Source organism: Gallinula chloropus (genome assembly GCF_964237585.1).
Source record: "Gallinula chloropus genome assembly, chromosome: 2".
Taxonomy (NCBI): Eukaryota; Metazoa; Chordata; class Aves; order Gruiformes; family Rallidae; genus Gallinula; species Gallinula chloropus.
Genome location: NC_140086.1, coordinates 36,085,346 through 36,100,450, shown reverse-complemented (window position 1 = coordinate 36,100,450; position 15,105 = coordinate 36,085,346).

The following is a 15,105-nucleotide window of genomic DNA, read 5'->3' as shown; positions in this document are numbered from 1 at the left end:
CCAAACTACAATGAAAGGACATGTAATCTGCATACTCAACCTGAATTTCTCAGTGATGTAAAGCTTTTCACACTTTTCTTGAAAGAAATGGAGCTCTAAATTTTAATTACCCATATGTATTTCAGACTATATTAACATTGTACGTGACTTTCATCAAGATTTTGAATCACATTAGACAGTGTGCCTTGCTATAACAGAGCTTCTGATTTCTAATATAAAAGTCTTAAACCTCACAATTCCTCTGCATCAAAAGACATTTCAATCTCCAGCTGACAAGCAGAAAGAGTAAGGTGCATGGAAATTTAGTTTGACAAACACGCCAACACCTCTGCACTTGACCGACTTTGTCTTGTCAGCCATCCGAAACTCTGCTCTTCTACAATGATTTTCTGATGCAGAATCAGGGTTGTCAACAGGTAAGGAGCTTCTCTCACTAACAGGATGGCAGTCGGCTACCTGACCACGTATTTTCTTGCAGCCTATAGAAGCACAGTTCTCTGAGGCAGAGGAAGGAAACGGCAAACACACACGCTACGCCACAAAGGCACATAAACATGTTTTGTCTCAGTCATGATCACATGAGTTTCATTTCCTTTAGAAACCAGTCTAAAAACGAGGAGGGGAGGGAAGATGCATAAATACGCAGCAATCGGATTCATTTCTCAAACCTTTTTCTCTCTCTCCTGCTCTCACACTAAATTTGGTCAGCCTTCCCTGTTACATTGTACCAATCATCAAAGAGAAGCTTGGGAAACATTTAGCATCCATGTAATTCTTGTAAAAACACTGGGAAGCGTAATCCTCTCAAAACAAGGATCCCAGGGAACTAGGGAAGCAGTACTTTGGCTTTTTACCAACCATTTTACAGCAAAGGTAATTAGTAAGTTACATACCATTGTAAGCAACACCAGCACAAATCCAGCTTCCCTCACCACTTGCTCTTTCCTCTAACGATGCCAAGATCGTGACAGGCTTACTTAGCATGGTTATTGTTTCCAACTTCAAACCCTTATACTTAATTAAGTTTCAGCTCTAGATGATTTATCTTAAACAGCCAACCCACCCCTCTCCTACCCCCCCCCCCCCCCCCAATACTCCAACCCCGTTGCTTCACCTTTCCCCCCCCTTCACTATAGCAACGATAAGTTGGAACCACTTCAGGAGGATTTTGTTTGCGTTGAATGGCTAATACACTCCTAAGTGCATGTGATAAGCTACTTCTGAAATAAATTACGCAGAATAACGTACGTTCCATTAAGTATTCAGATCCTGGTCAGTCTTTTCATATCAAAACAGAATTCTGAATTCTGTCTATTAGAAGGAAAATTCTGTCTGTGACAGAAATCATATTAAAAAACACCACACACACAAAACAAAAAGATGACTAATCAGTTGCATTTCATGCATATTAGGTACAGCCTTCCATCACCTGACAACCTGGAAGAGCTGCCCCTCTGTCTACTGTGCAAAAACCTATTGCCTTTTTGGATCAAAAAAGATCAAGAAATTTGTAACTGTTTTTAAAGTTTTATGTAATACATAATTACACATGCGTGCGTGCACATACACCCTCCACACCCCCACACCCCCTCCCAGTGGAATTCCAAGATTTCCATTCAAATGCAGAAAGAAGAGCTAAAGAGATTGGGACAGTGATCAGCATCTCAATAGTCCTTTCAAGAACCAACCGGAAATGATAACTAATGAAAAATTCCAAATATTATTAATACAGGAAAATATGTCCAGCTTTGACAACCAACACAGTCATGGAATAAACACTTCCATCTTCAGTAGCTGCTAAAACAAACACTCTTTTACAGGCTTTGACAGAGAACAGAATTCATTTCCCTTTTACAGCTGCACTGCTTCAAAGTCAGTTAAACATCAATGTGACAGCCTGACTTGCGAGAGCTCAGACATTTACTATATTATCTTAGCCGGACATGAGCAGAAAGCAGAGCCTGTGAAGGCAGAGAAGTAGGGGGGAGAGAGGGAAATCAAGATTGTTTTTCTTAAACACCTTATGAAGTGTTCGTCTTAGTTGTTGCCAGAGAGTTATTTTTCTTGTTCATTTATTCCATATTTAAAGACCCAGCTAATACAAACATAGCACAGGTCTGAAGGCAAAAAGTTCACTGGGACAGAGCTTATTTACACAGATACTACTTGGTTACCAGCTTCTCACTCTGTCATACAGTGTGCTTCTGCGAATGAAATGCAGTCGACTGAGCTGTATCCATGCTTACAAATTAGACTGTCTTATTTGCAACTAGCAATCACTCTATTGATTTTCTCGTTAATATCTAGAAGGCACGCAGTTTAAGGTCCTACCCTAGTTTCTGCCACCGCCTTTCCTGTGCAACCCCTACCTCACAAGACCATAGTGAAGCTTAATATCCATTAATTTCACACAGTGCAGTAAGCATGATAAGTGCTTAATAGTAAGCAGGCCAGAACGTTGGCCAGATGTCAAACCAATCCTAACAACGTGTACAGGCCAGAAAATTGCATATATTGAACAAGAAATAGACACCAGATAACTGTACCAGACATTTGCAAAACGCAGTTCAAGAGTATTTCCTGAGATTCTGTAGAAAGCTGGCTGCTCCCATGATGATGGCTCTGCTTACATCCAGATGTTTAACTGCATTAAAGAAACTAACAAAAGTGTCAATCTATGTTCTTACTACTGGTTTCCCATGAAAGCAGTTCTTGTTCCCATTGGGGGACATGACGTGTTCACAAAGAGAAGATGTCTTATGAATTACCTATCTAAATACAAGCCAAACTACTAGTGGAAGATTTGCTGAGTGACTGGTTCTTTCACAGCAAACTATCCCTCGAAAACACGATTCAGAAAAAAATCCCTACAACACAGATTTTTTTTTTTTTCCATTAGGGCTTTGAACATATTTACCACTTCTCTATGCATACTATAAAAGCAATTCAGGAAAAAAAAACCCAAACAAAAACAACCAAACCCCAAACCTAACACACCTTTATCTCCAAAACACACCTATATTCAGGAAAACTCCAGATCTCAGCTAACGAGTTTGAGCCACATTTCGCATTGTGAAGGGTCACCTCAGGGTGAAGGGAAAAGACCGATTATGATGCACTTCCAACTACCAATAATAAAAATCACTCTTCACACCTAATAGTAGCTTTGATCTGAAGACTTCTATTTCACAATAATAGTGTGTATTTGAGGTTTCTGGCTGGAAGTTGTGTCTGTGAACTCGCATATTCCCCCCTACTACAGTTGGTGTCAAAAAAATCCACTTCAGCTTATATTTCACCTCTACGAAAAAGAAGAGAAGCAAATCAAGCATTCCCACCAAATGCTTTTTTACCTCTGCATCTTGAATCCTCCTCCTTTCCAAATAGCTCAACTGAATGACCTCCAGGGCATACTGTAGAGGCTGGCCAGTCGGACAGACTCAGACTTGGGGGATGAGCTGGCCTGCCATTCTGCCTACCACGTGGAGACGGTGCCTTTTATTTAAGCATTTATACATTCAAATATTTAGAAGGTTGGTTAAGTTTTTTAGCCCTGTGCTGCTGTACTCTCCTTACTCCTGCACCTATATTTTTAGTAACAAGCAAATGGGTAGCTGTAGGACCTCTCCTATCACCAGAAAGCTATCCAGCTTGAAGTGGCAGAGCAGCCCAACTTGTGCATGCTAGCAATTCTTCAGATAGAGGCCTGCAAGCCCAGCCCTGCTCACTTCTGCTGCCCCTAGCATTCATCGTAAGCACTTTAAAGCAGCAGACAGAAGAAAGGCTTTTTTGCCTTTGTAAGCAAACCTTTGATGGAAATATTGTAAAACAATCTGCATGTTTTCTATCTTTATAATCCTTATTGCACTACATTGTTTACATCTCTGTCAGCTTCCTAGAAAGGACAGAAAAGCTTTCACATCCTAATAAATTTTTCCTCCCCTACATTTGTATAAAACTGATGGTCCTCAGACCTGGTCAAGACTTACATTTCCATAGATGTTGCCAACTTCAAAATCATGCTGCAAGATGCTGGTACACAAATTAAAAATTGATTACAAAACAATATGCATGGAAATGAACAATAATAAATATACCTCTGTTATTAGAGAAAAAAAAGAGAACAAAAAATTGTCAGGTGCAACAGTAAGTAAATTCCGTTCAAAAGGCAATTCAAATGATGTATAGCCACAGCTAGTCAAATCAGAAACCTTGGGTGAAATGCAGGATGTCATACATACATGACACACTGGCAATGGAAAGTTCTACAGGACAGGCGGGGCTGGAGCTGAGCCCACAACTCATTTCAAAACTCATGTCAAAAAGTCTTGTGAAATTTCCTCATATACACAATGCACACTGCACAGCTTGTCTCCAATCAATACTCCCAAAGAGACAGCGAGTGCCGTTAAAATGATGTACTGTGCTAAGCCTGTCATTGTATTAATTTATACTCTATGACATCACAAACTATAGATGTTTAAAAATCCAATTTAATTTGTAAGATATAGGAATACATAACCCGCTAAAATATGACTAAGTATGTTATGTGGCTTTTAAGGGTGAACTGCACCTGAAAAAACTGAAACAGCAACATGCACAGAATATCCAACACAAAACAGAGTAAAAAGTCAAATGTTGGAATGAATTCATTATTAACTGAAATCCTTCCTTTACCCTCCTCCCCCCAAATTCAAGTTACTAATTAACTGCCAAATACCCCCTTTATGTATGACACAGCATAAAACATTTGAGCACTTGTGTTTCAATACTTTGAAATTCATTTTAAAGGTTTTGGCAGGATAAACGCTACATGCATAAACTTGCAAAATATTCAAGCTGCTTCTTTGTCTACTTACAAAAAGCAGAACTTCTCCCTTCAATTCCACAGTCACATTAATGTTGTTTGATAATCAATTTTATTACAAAAAGAGGCAATGATTCTTCTTGTTGGGGTGCAAAACATTTACGCAAGTAAAAAACTCAAAAGGAAAACTTCTCCATACATAAGTAAAGCTGAAGACAAAACAAATAATCTAACCCTAACCCCATCCCACCCACCCCCTTCCCACCCAGGGGGGACATTTTCTCCTTAACTCTCAATTATACCAATATCCAGCTATACAGCTGATGGTAAGAATCAAAAAATTTGCAACTTTCAACCTCGAGGTAGATCTTAAAAATAAACCCCACTCATATAATCCTTTAGTCACCAGGTGACAATCCTAATTTAAAACAACAAATTCTCCCATGTGGCTCCATTATAAGGTGATATCTAGCACCTCTAGTAATTTAAAGACATCCCATTTTCCTTGAGGTTAATCAAATAATCCCACAGAGGATTCAGAGCCAGCTTGACCCATTAGCAAAGTGTTAAATTAGAATTTCAAAAAGTCACCCTTCACAGAAATAATTTTTAATTCTTCCTCTGTGAAAAGTGAAGTCAATATCCAATGTTTTATCTTACAACATTAGCATACAAAAATACTGCCAATTCAAAATAATCTAGGTTGATTCTTGTTTAATAAAACAGCAAAAGGCCATTGCTTCAACATTTTAGTAAGCGAGTTGACTCCAGCATTTTTTACAATTTCACTGTTAATTTACAAACACAGGGAGACAGAAGCAGGCATTTTATTTAAATTTGAGAAAGTTAAATGCATACATATTTTTTTAATTAATTTTCCCTATTCAGTCCACAAACACAAACACATCTGAATCCTGCATAAGGAGAAAATAATGAGGGTTGACCCCATATTACAGCTAAGAAAGTGAGGGGCTTACAGCTCAGATGACTTATTTCATACACCTCTGACAAACCTGGTCCTGAAAAGTAACCTCCTGGCTCTCTAGCACAAGGATTAGCTCCATCCCTGTTGCTACCCATGTAAAAATCATTCCTTTGGGTATAATTACAGGGATATTTCCATCCCATGCAAGGGCAAACATTTTAAGTCCCTAAAATCTTTAAGTAGTACCTGCCACCTTATCTAAATTATTTGTTGATTAAACAACAACGAAAAGTTGTCCAAGGCAACAATATGTTCATTTTTTGTAGCTGACCCTCAGCCAACCCAAGCAAATCATTTTAACTGCCTGTTCAACACAGCACAAGAACAGCAGAAGCTTGGCACAATAAAAGCCACAGAGCCCACCACCGGCATGGTGTAAGAGTGACCAATATTACCCAGTACCCTGAACAAAACAACAGGACAGAGCTAAAACCTGATGATACAAAATAGAAACAAACATACACCCAGGAAAAAAACAACCCATATTCTCAATTATTCAAAGATTAAATAAATTCTCATGCTGCTGCAGGTATTCACTCTCACAGAAAACCATTCTCTTCCTCCTCAAGTCATTGTCTTTGTAAGAAAATATCAGTTCCCTCTTACTAACTTCCTTCCTTGCCAGTGGTAAGCAAAACCAGTTAAAAACAGTAACACAGTGTCATCTTGACATTCAGCTAATGTGAGTGAGAAATATTTTCAACTAGCAGAAGGTTTGACCCCATATTGGATTTTACGTTTTCGTCTTTCCTGTACTGCTAGTTAGCGCAAACTTTCTGCAAGAAACCCTCTTATTTCCCTTCTCAGAATCTCATATTTCTAAAAAAGTCCCTCCTCCCCCAAGGAAATTCTAAGAGCAGGCTTGCTATCTTCCTTTCTCAGCTTCTGCAATACAACTTGAGTAAAAATTATTTACACGAACGTAAGAGAACAGACTACAGCTCATTATGAAAAAAGTCACCACTGTGTTTATACAATGATATTTCCACAAAATCAGAACAGTTAAGAATAGTCCCCAAATCATGTAAACAAGAAAAGTGATGGCATCTGGACCTTCCTACCATAACACAAAACACTGACTTATCAGTGGTTTTAATTTTTTAAAGGATTTATATCTACCTTTGGCAGACATATACTGTGCACATTTTTAATTCTCACTTGCTTTAAGAGATCTAAATGTGTCTCAGTTTGATCTTTTCAAGTTTTCAAGAATTCCTCAGTTTTACATGGCAAAATACTTCACACTGACCTTATCGACAGATTTGGAAAGAAAGCTGGCATGTGCTGTGGCAACCATCTGAAACTTTCATTTGTATTTTATCTTTGTAGTCAAATGTATCCATTTAATTATGGACAACGGTACCCCTGATATGAGGAACAGAGCTGTGCCTATAATGGATTTTTCATTTTGGCCACTGAACAGGAAAAAAAAAACGTAGTATTTAAAACTGTTTCAAGTTGCACAAATACTCAATTCACCAGGAAAAAATGTCCTTGTTTCAGGTAGCTTATTTCATGTCAAAGTAGGGTAAGCTATCCCAAAGTATTAAGAGTATCCACAAGGGAATTTAATTGCTAAATATATATGTGAATGTATACCTTCGCTTCTTTTGCAGTACCTTGGCTGAGAAGACAACCTTATGGGCAGCAGATAAATAAATTAAATCTATAAATGGAACAAGTGAAGAAACCACTGCTGTTTACTGTAGGGCACGTGCAACAGATAGGGTGCTCACCACCGACTTAGGAAGTTCAGTTCTCCGACAAAGTATTTACACACCAATAAAAAGCTGATGACACACCAAGAAAAGAGATGTTTCAGGGGCCACAAGCTTTGCTCAAAATCATTCAGGGGATTACTGCCATCTCTGGCCTGCCAAGAGGCCAGAGACTCAAATGAAAACCTCTGCTCCAAATCAGGAGCATCCTGACTCCCTCCTCCATCTTTGTACCCGTGTCTGGTGTTCAGGAGCAGCATGCAGATACCTGCCTTCCTGCCTCTTCCTGCTTCGACAGCTGTAGACAGGCATACTCCCATTTCTCTGCACACTGGTACCCATGTGGGTACAGGAAAAGGGTCCCCAGCCCCTTCCAGCCACCCCAGCTGCTCTCTGCTGTAACTGCAGAACACCAGAAACGCCCGGGTCCCCAGTCTGGTGCAATGGGGAGAGGCAGGGCCACCCCAGACACAGGAGCACAGGGTAAACTGCAGCTCTGAGGGAACAAGACCAGACACTGGGAAGCAGACAAGCTATCTGACCCACCGCGAGCCATCCCTCTACCTGAGGCTCAGGCTGTGTCACTGAACCTGTACCCTGGCTCCTCAGAGCTGTACCCCACAGCCAGGCCCTTCCTCTGTGCCTTCACAGAGTCACACAGAACCAGACTGGTTTGGGTTGGAAGGGACCTCAAAGATCATCTAGGCAAGGACACCCTCCACTAGACCAGGTTACTGTTAAGTCTTACCAGCCAAAAAAAGTAGCCTTTTTCAGTAATTAATTCCCCCTTAGAAAACATATACACTCAAATGTGTCCAACTCTAATAAGTGGGTCTCACAACCATGGATCAAGCTGTCCTGATCCAAAACGTTACTCCTCCTACATTGTTTCCTGGGGGCTTTGACTGATGGCAACGTTGGAGGAGAATGGACTATCCCAAAGCTTTAACAGACTGTGTCCAGTCCACATCCTAAGAAGGACATGGAATTGTTGGAACAAGTTCAGAGGAGAACCACGAAGATGATTAGAGGGCTGGAGCACCTCTCCTATGAAGACAGCCTAAGAGAGCTGGGGTTATTCAGCCTGGAGAAGACTCTAGGGAGACCTTATAGCAGCCTTCCAGTATCTGAAGGGGCCCACAGAAAAGCTGGAGAGTAAATTTTTAGAAGGGCATGTAGCAATAGGATGAGGGGGAATGGTTTTAAAGTGGAAGGGGCTAGATTCAGAGTGGATATTAGGAAAACAGATCTTCACTACAATGGTAGTAAGGCACCAGAACAGATTGCCCAGGGAGGTGGTGAATGCCCCCTCCCTGGAAGTGTTCAAGGCCGGGTTGGATGGGGCCTTGAGCAGCCTGGTCTAGTGAGAGGCGTCCCTGCCCATGGCAGGGGGGGGGTTGGAATTTTATGATCTTTCAGGTCCCTTCCAGCCCTAACCATTTTATGATTCTATGACTGTATCAGAAGACTGCTACACACAAAATACTTCTGGAAGCTGGGGGCGGAAGGAAATAGATCAGAAATTGAGTGATGAGACAAATAAGACTAAGTAGGAGGTAACTTTAATAACTACTGTTACTGGAACCAAGTTCACTGAGAAGTTTTGGGTGGGTTTTTGTTTTTTTCCTTTCAAGAAGTGCCCACATTGCTTGAGACCCAAGCACCAAATGCATGGGTCCAGCCTGACAATCAAAAATAAATACAAACACTGGTGAATCAGATGCGCTATACACACACAGCAGATTTGACACTAACCAACAAAAGCAGAAAAATTAATAGAACAAATCTATTTAACCTTTAAAGTTGTGGCACATAACCAGTGGTGTGCACTAGTGGTGGCAGTATCCTTGGGGTGTGATAGCAGCGATACTTCATATAACATGGCCTAATTTGGGGTGTTCTGAAGTTGGGGTTGTTTTTTTGCTTTATGCCAAGTATGTGTTAAGTGTGGCAACCGTAGTGCTATACAGAAGACTCATATGTATTGATTCCTCAAATATTTCAGTGTTGATCAAGAGCCTGGAATTGGATGATGACAAAAGTGTGAGCTCATGAGGAAGGAAAGACTAAATTCATAGTCAGGGACAAGGAATATTTTAAACACCAGTAGTCACGCATCAAGCTTCAAGTACCATCAGCCACACAGAAACTTTATTCCACTGTAGGATATGTTCTGGAAGTTACATACTGTAACTCCAGACAGAAAAAAAAATTTACATTAGTCTGTTCAGCAGGACTGAGCAATAAAAACACAGTTAACCAGGATTTGTGAAGAGAAGCCAAGCAAAAAACCACAACTGAAAACTGAAAGGCCATAAAAATTAACCCAAGTGAAATTTCATATGTGTCGGCCACCTACTTTTAGAGAAATGTAGATGCCTTTATCCCATGTTAAAATACTATTAAACTGTGGCACCACACAGTAGAGCTTCAAGCTTACAACCTGAACAAAGAAATAGAGGAGACATCTCATTCTTTCATAGCTGTAAAACAGGTACCTAGGGACTGAAGGACAAAAATCCAACACAAAAAAGGTATCTTTGATTCCTTGTGTTACTTGTAAGGATGACAAGTCAAGCTTTAAGTGAGAATATCCAAATATAAACAAAAGAAAAACACGCTGAAGCCATTTTAACTCTCTCTGACACTACTGTAGTTTCCCTCAAGTATGAACTGATTTGCAGTACCTACTATAAAACTAATTCTTTTCTCAATTCTGGTTTTAAGTATTTCTAGATTGCCTATTGCTGTCATTTTGAAAGAAACAGAGTTTGGTGTACACAGAACGCTGTAGTTTATTGAACTGGGATTACTGAAGGAACAAAAGTAGTGATAATAAAAGAAGAGAAGAATCTGGACCATAAAACCAAATGTTGGAACAGGAGAAGAGAGCATATTCTTCATTTTTTCATGACCATAGCTGTAAAGAGCATTTTACCAATACATTTACACACTGACAGACAGACACTGTAGACATCACGGTGTCGGTACCTCTTTTTGCGTGTGGTGAGATGACTAGCGGAAGACCTTGTAAAGCATTTTGAACAGTTAAAGCCCCCTCCCAGCACCACTGTAAAACTCACCAATATTTCTACGTCGTTTTTAATAACACTTCTTAACATCTGTAACTTATCTAAGACCGTTCATATGAATTTTTCAACATCCAAAGTTTGTTTTAAAAAGAAAACTGTAATTTCTCGCTAGTCCAGTTAAAGGTAAATTAATCAGATGGAAACACAGTCCCACACTTTATATTAACCAGCTGCAAATTTGCTTACTGTGCTAGTCACATAAGTCTTCTGAGCCTAACATCCCAGCATTGCGATATTATAAAAATTCGCCCACTTCAATGTACAGAAATATCCATGAACCTCAAATTATTGTACTATAATGCTGTCAAATAAACAGACTACTGGAATTCAATTTCCAGAAAGCCAAGGCAAAATCTACTGGCCTTAATCTGAAATACCAGTGTCATTTTCAAGCCCTGTATTTAATTAATACTATTTACTGTCAAAAGCTGAGCTGGGTAAATATTTCACTCTTCCCAATTCAGGAGCTAAAGGCAGGCCTAGAGGAAAATCTGCCCAAGTAAATGCATCTCATCTTCTTTGATGATGCAAGTGCTCAGTTGTCCTGTTCTTGACCCCTCTAGAATTCCCAGGCTCCAATACCGGTGGTACAATATCATCAATCTATATTTAAAATATATATTGATTTTCCACAGATGATAATGACAGCTATTTCTTCTGCAAATGCGCATATACCATACCTTTGCCCATATAAAAAGGTTCCTATCAAGGTAAGAAATGAAAAAAATCTTAGCAAAGCCCATTACCAAGTCAAAACCAATATTTAAGAAGTGAATAAAATCAAGTTAGCCATCTCATTTCCTAAATATTTCTTATTTATCCCACTGAAACTGAAGTGCTAAAAATAATCTTCCAGGATATAGCTACATACAAAAGGCAAGCTTCAATCAATTGAATGACAGTGTTTTCAAGAGTCCTGGATATATATTTGAAGTTTGGTTCCATCTATTCAGTAGAAAGTGCACTGACAGAGCACTCCATTTAAACCCGCTCACAGTAATTAATGAGTTTTACATATTTAAGAATTGTTGCCTCCAGATTCATAATGAATTTGAACGTTGTGGCCTTAAAAATATGAAAGTACTTTAAAACCACTTTCATTATTAACAAATCTAGTTCTGCAGGTTGCAAGCACGATGAGATTTCTCTCCGCAAATACTTGGAATTTTCATCAATTTTAAAGGAAATGCAATATATTGCATTTGTGTAAATTTCAGCTTTTCCACAAAATAAAATTCAAAGATTTACATAAGCTCCCATTTCCAATTTTTTTTTTTTGGGGGGGTGGGGGGGAAGGATCTGTGGGGTGCAATTGTAAAATCTTAATAGATGCTCATTTCTCAATACTGCTGTTCTCATCTTGCCGCCCACGCAGAACTTGACTCTCAGATTAGGAGTATCATTTTAACGCTGATTGCATTAAATTCACTATAATCAAGCATCCACTTTTACAGGCATCTTTACAGGCAATTCACGTTAACTAATGTCGCTTCTGAACGGGAGTGACTGAAAACAGGAAAATTGGATCATGTTTCATGCAAACCGCAACTCCCCAATTTGTAGGTCTAGGAATGGCAACACATTCCCTTCATCTATCAGAAACCAATTCAATATAGATTAATTACCCCTCACAGATCCCTCTGCAAATGAGAAAACCTGATTCAGTAAAGGCTATCCACACCCGTATTTTATTTCGGGTATTTCAGAAACACAGCTCCAGTGGGAATTTAAGTGCTCTGAACTCACTCCAGAGCTCAAGGTAGGCAACCATCCCAACTCAGCTTTGCATGCTGACAGAAGTGAGCAATCTCTTATTCAGGTTTGATACTTTGAACCTACTGTAGGTTCCACACACGCATCCTTAAGATATTACCGAGTCCTTTGGAAGCCTGTTTCAATATAAGGCACTCTATTTTCAATACTGCACTTCATTTTCCGACAGCATTCCATTTACACACATGCATTAGGAGGACACAGTCAAAAATGAGACATCTGTCAGAATTTTCTTTATCTACTACTGCTGTAAACAACGAGTACTATAACTCAGAACAAACAGACACACAAATACTTTCTATCTATCACACTTGACACTAACTGCAACACAAACGCCAATGAACTCACTACAAAGTTAGATTGAAACAGGCTCTCCAGCTCCAGAGTGACAGAAAACTGAGATTCCTCTCATCTACTTTTTTTACTCTGAAAAATGTTCCTTACGAAGCAAACTACTTCATGCAAAAAGGAGAAAGAAAAAAAATGGTTTCTGACTAAAAACTTTTAAACTGAGAACTAAATTTAGTATTTTTATCTGGGCATTTTTGGTTGGTTGGTTTTGTTGTTTTGGGTGTTTTTCTTGTTGTGGTCTTTGGTAGGTTGTTCTTTTAAGTCCAAACTTCTCACCATTCTAATTACATGGCTTCTTGGTAGCACACAGCAGCTCCTTCCCACCCTCCCAACTAACAAGGGAGCAGCCACAAATTCTGTCATTTATTCCTTATCACTTCACATACAAATACTCTAAAGGCATTTAACCAGTCCAAGATCCACACTCTAATCCGTTATATCATATAAAAATAGATCCAGTAAGTATTAAGCAGTAGTTTCACTTTCCAAAAAACTAAACACAGTGGTCAGCAGGCTGAACACACACAATTTCAGTCACAGTGGTGGGACAGTCTCACATCACACAATCCAAAGCCAGCATTTCTTAAATGGAACTCCAGCCAATGTACCCTTCAGACACCCCAGTATAATTTCAGGTGGGTGGTACTGTAAAATAAAGAGTTACAGCTCTCTGATATTGTGATGGAGAAGGTGAACATCCAAGTATGTCAAAGACAGGACAGAAATCCTGAACATTCAGAAATCAATTAAGGAATCTTCAAGAACTCAAAAGAAACAAACTATTCCTTATCTTATGCTATTTACTTTTGCCAAACCTCCTATAACATGAACACATGGATAACTACCCATGTTAGAGCAAATGGATCTCCAAGAACTCTCTCCTTTATCCTTGCCCTCCATCTCCTTTCATGACATCCCTTTTTTACAGTGCTCTTTTCCTCATTGTCATCATCACAGATTTCATATATAGAAATATTTACCTCCTATTTGCTCATATTAAAGGTTTTGAAATTTTCAAACACAGCAACTGTGTGTTAGCCAGTATCTGTAAGGTACTGCATTACTTCCTGACATTGTAATAATCAAATTTATAGTTCTGCTGCAGAATGTAGCAACTCTAAGCTAAAGAAAGGGGATTCCCCCCCCCCATATATTAATTAGAAGGGGAAAGCAACTACACACAAATTGCTTTTTATTGAATATTTACCTTCTTCAGTCTTTATATAATGTATTCATTTTTATAATGGAAAATCACAATTGAGATAACTGCAAACATACTATCAACTTGACAACAAATTTTCTTGTTCTGTTTTGGCAGTGATATGTTTCTCTATCTTTATTACACATACCTAACTCATTCTATTTTAAATTCTATTCACTAGGAAAAAAATATTTTAGATTCTCACTATTTCCTTCTTTTAAAACAATTTGCTTAAATGATCACAAAAGCAGCTCATTATTGAGAAGACCTGCACATGCACATTATGATAATTGTGCAGCCCAGATAAGCAGTGTAAATAAATAATAAGTAATATAGTGTAAGTAATAAGTGTAAATAAGGAATAACAACTATGCAGCTGAGCATTTCCAAGTTAATATAATACATAAACAAACTATTAGCCAGTCTTACAAACTTCATTGAACACAATGAACTACAAATTGTTTTATCAGAACAGCCAAGGAGAAAAAAAAAACACCAAGCCCACAGAAGCACTGGAGAGCTGCTTCACTGTTTTCATTCACTGACTCTAGAAAATTCAGTAAGTTTAAAGAAAAGCATTGTTAGCATTCAAAAATTGCTTAAGATAATTAACAAAAGAGGAAGTGATACTTGACATGGAAATACATCATTTTTACCCATTAACAGTATTTTATAAACAGTTACCCTCCAAACAACTAAAAACCTTTTCATCAGGCTCATTTCCCACTTCTATATTTGGCATGCAAGCCTCCAAAATACATATTTCTGACCTTAATAAGTCACTCTACATGTTTAAAGACAACTTTTATTCATGAGTACACCCTGAAAAGGTTCTCACATAAAATCTCAAATGCACGTTTGTAAAAGATTTATACCAAGTGAGTATATTGATATATTAAACTTACCAAAAATAAAAACCACGACATTTATATTCTACTTTCTTTCACTGCGCTACCAAACTATTATTAGTCTGCGTTTAAACAATCCACAGGGGTCCCTTTTTCTAATTCTCAGCGGTATTATCCCTTCTCGTGAGCAGAGTTAAACAGACACAGCACTGCCTGATCGAGTCAGGCAGCACTTCTTAAGCAACAAGCAGTTTAAGTCATCAGTGTCATTATACCGATTTCAACCCTCAATTAAAGTAATTTATTAGTGCAGATAGTTGGATGGAAAAG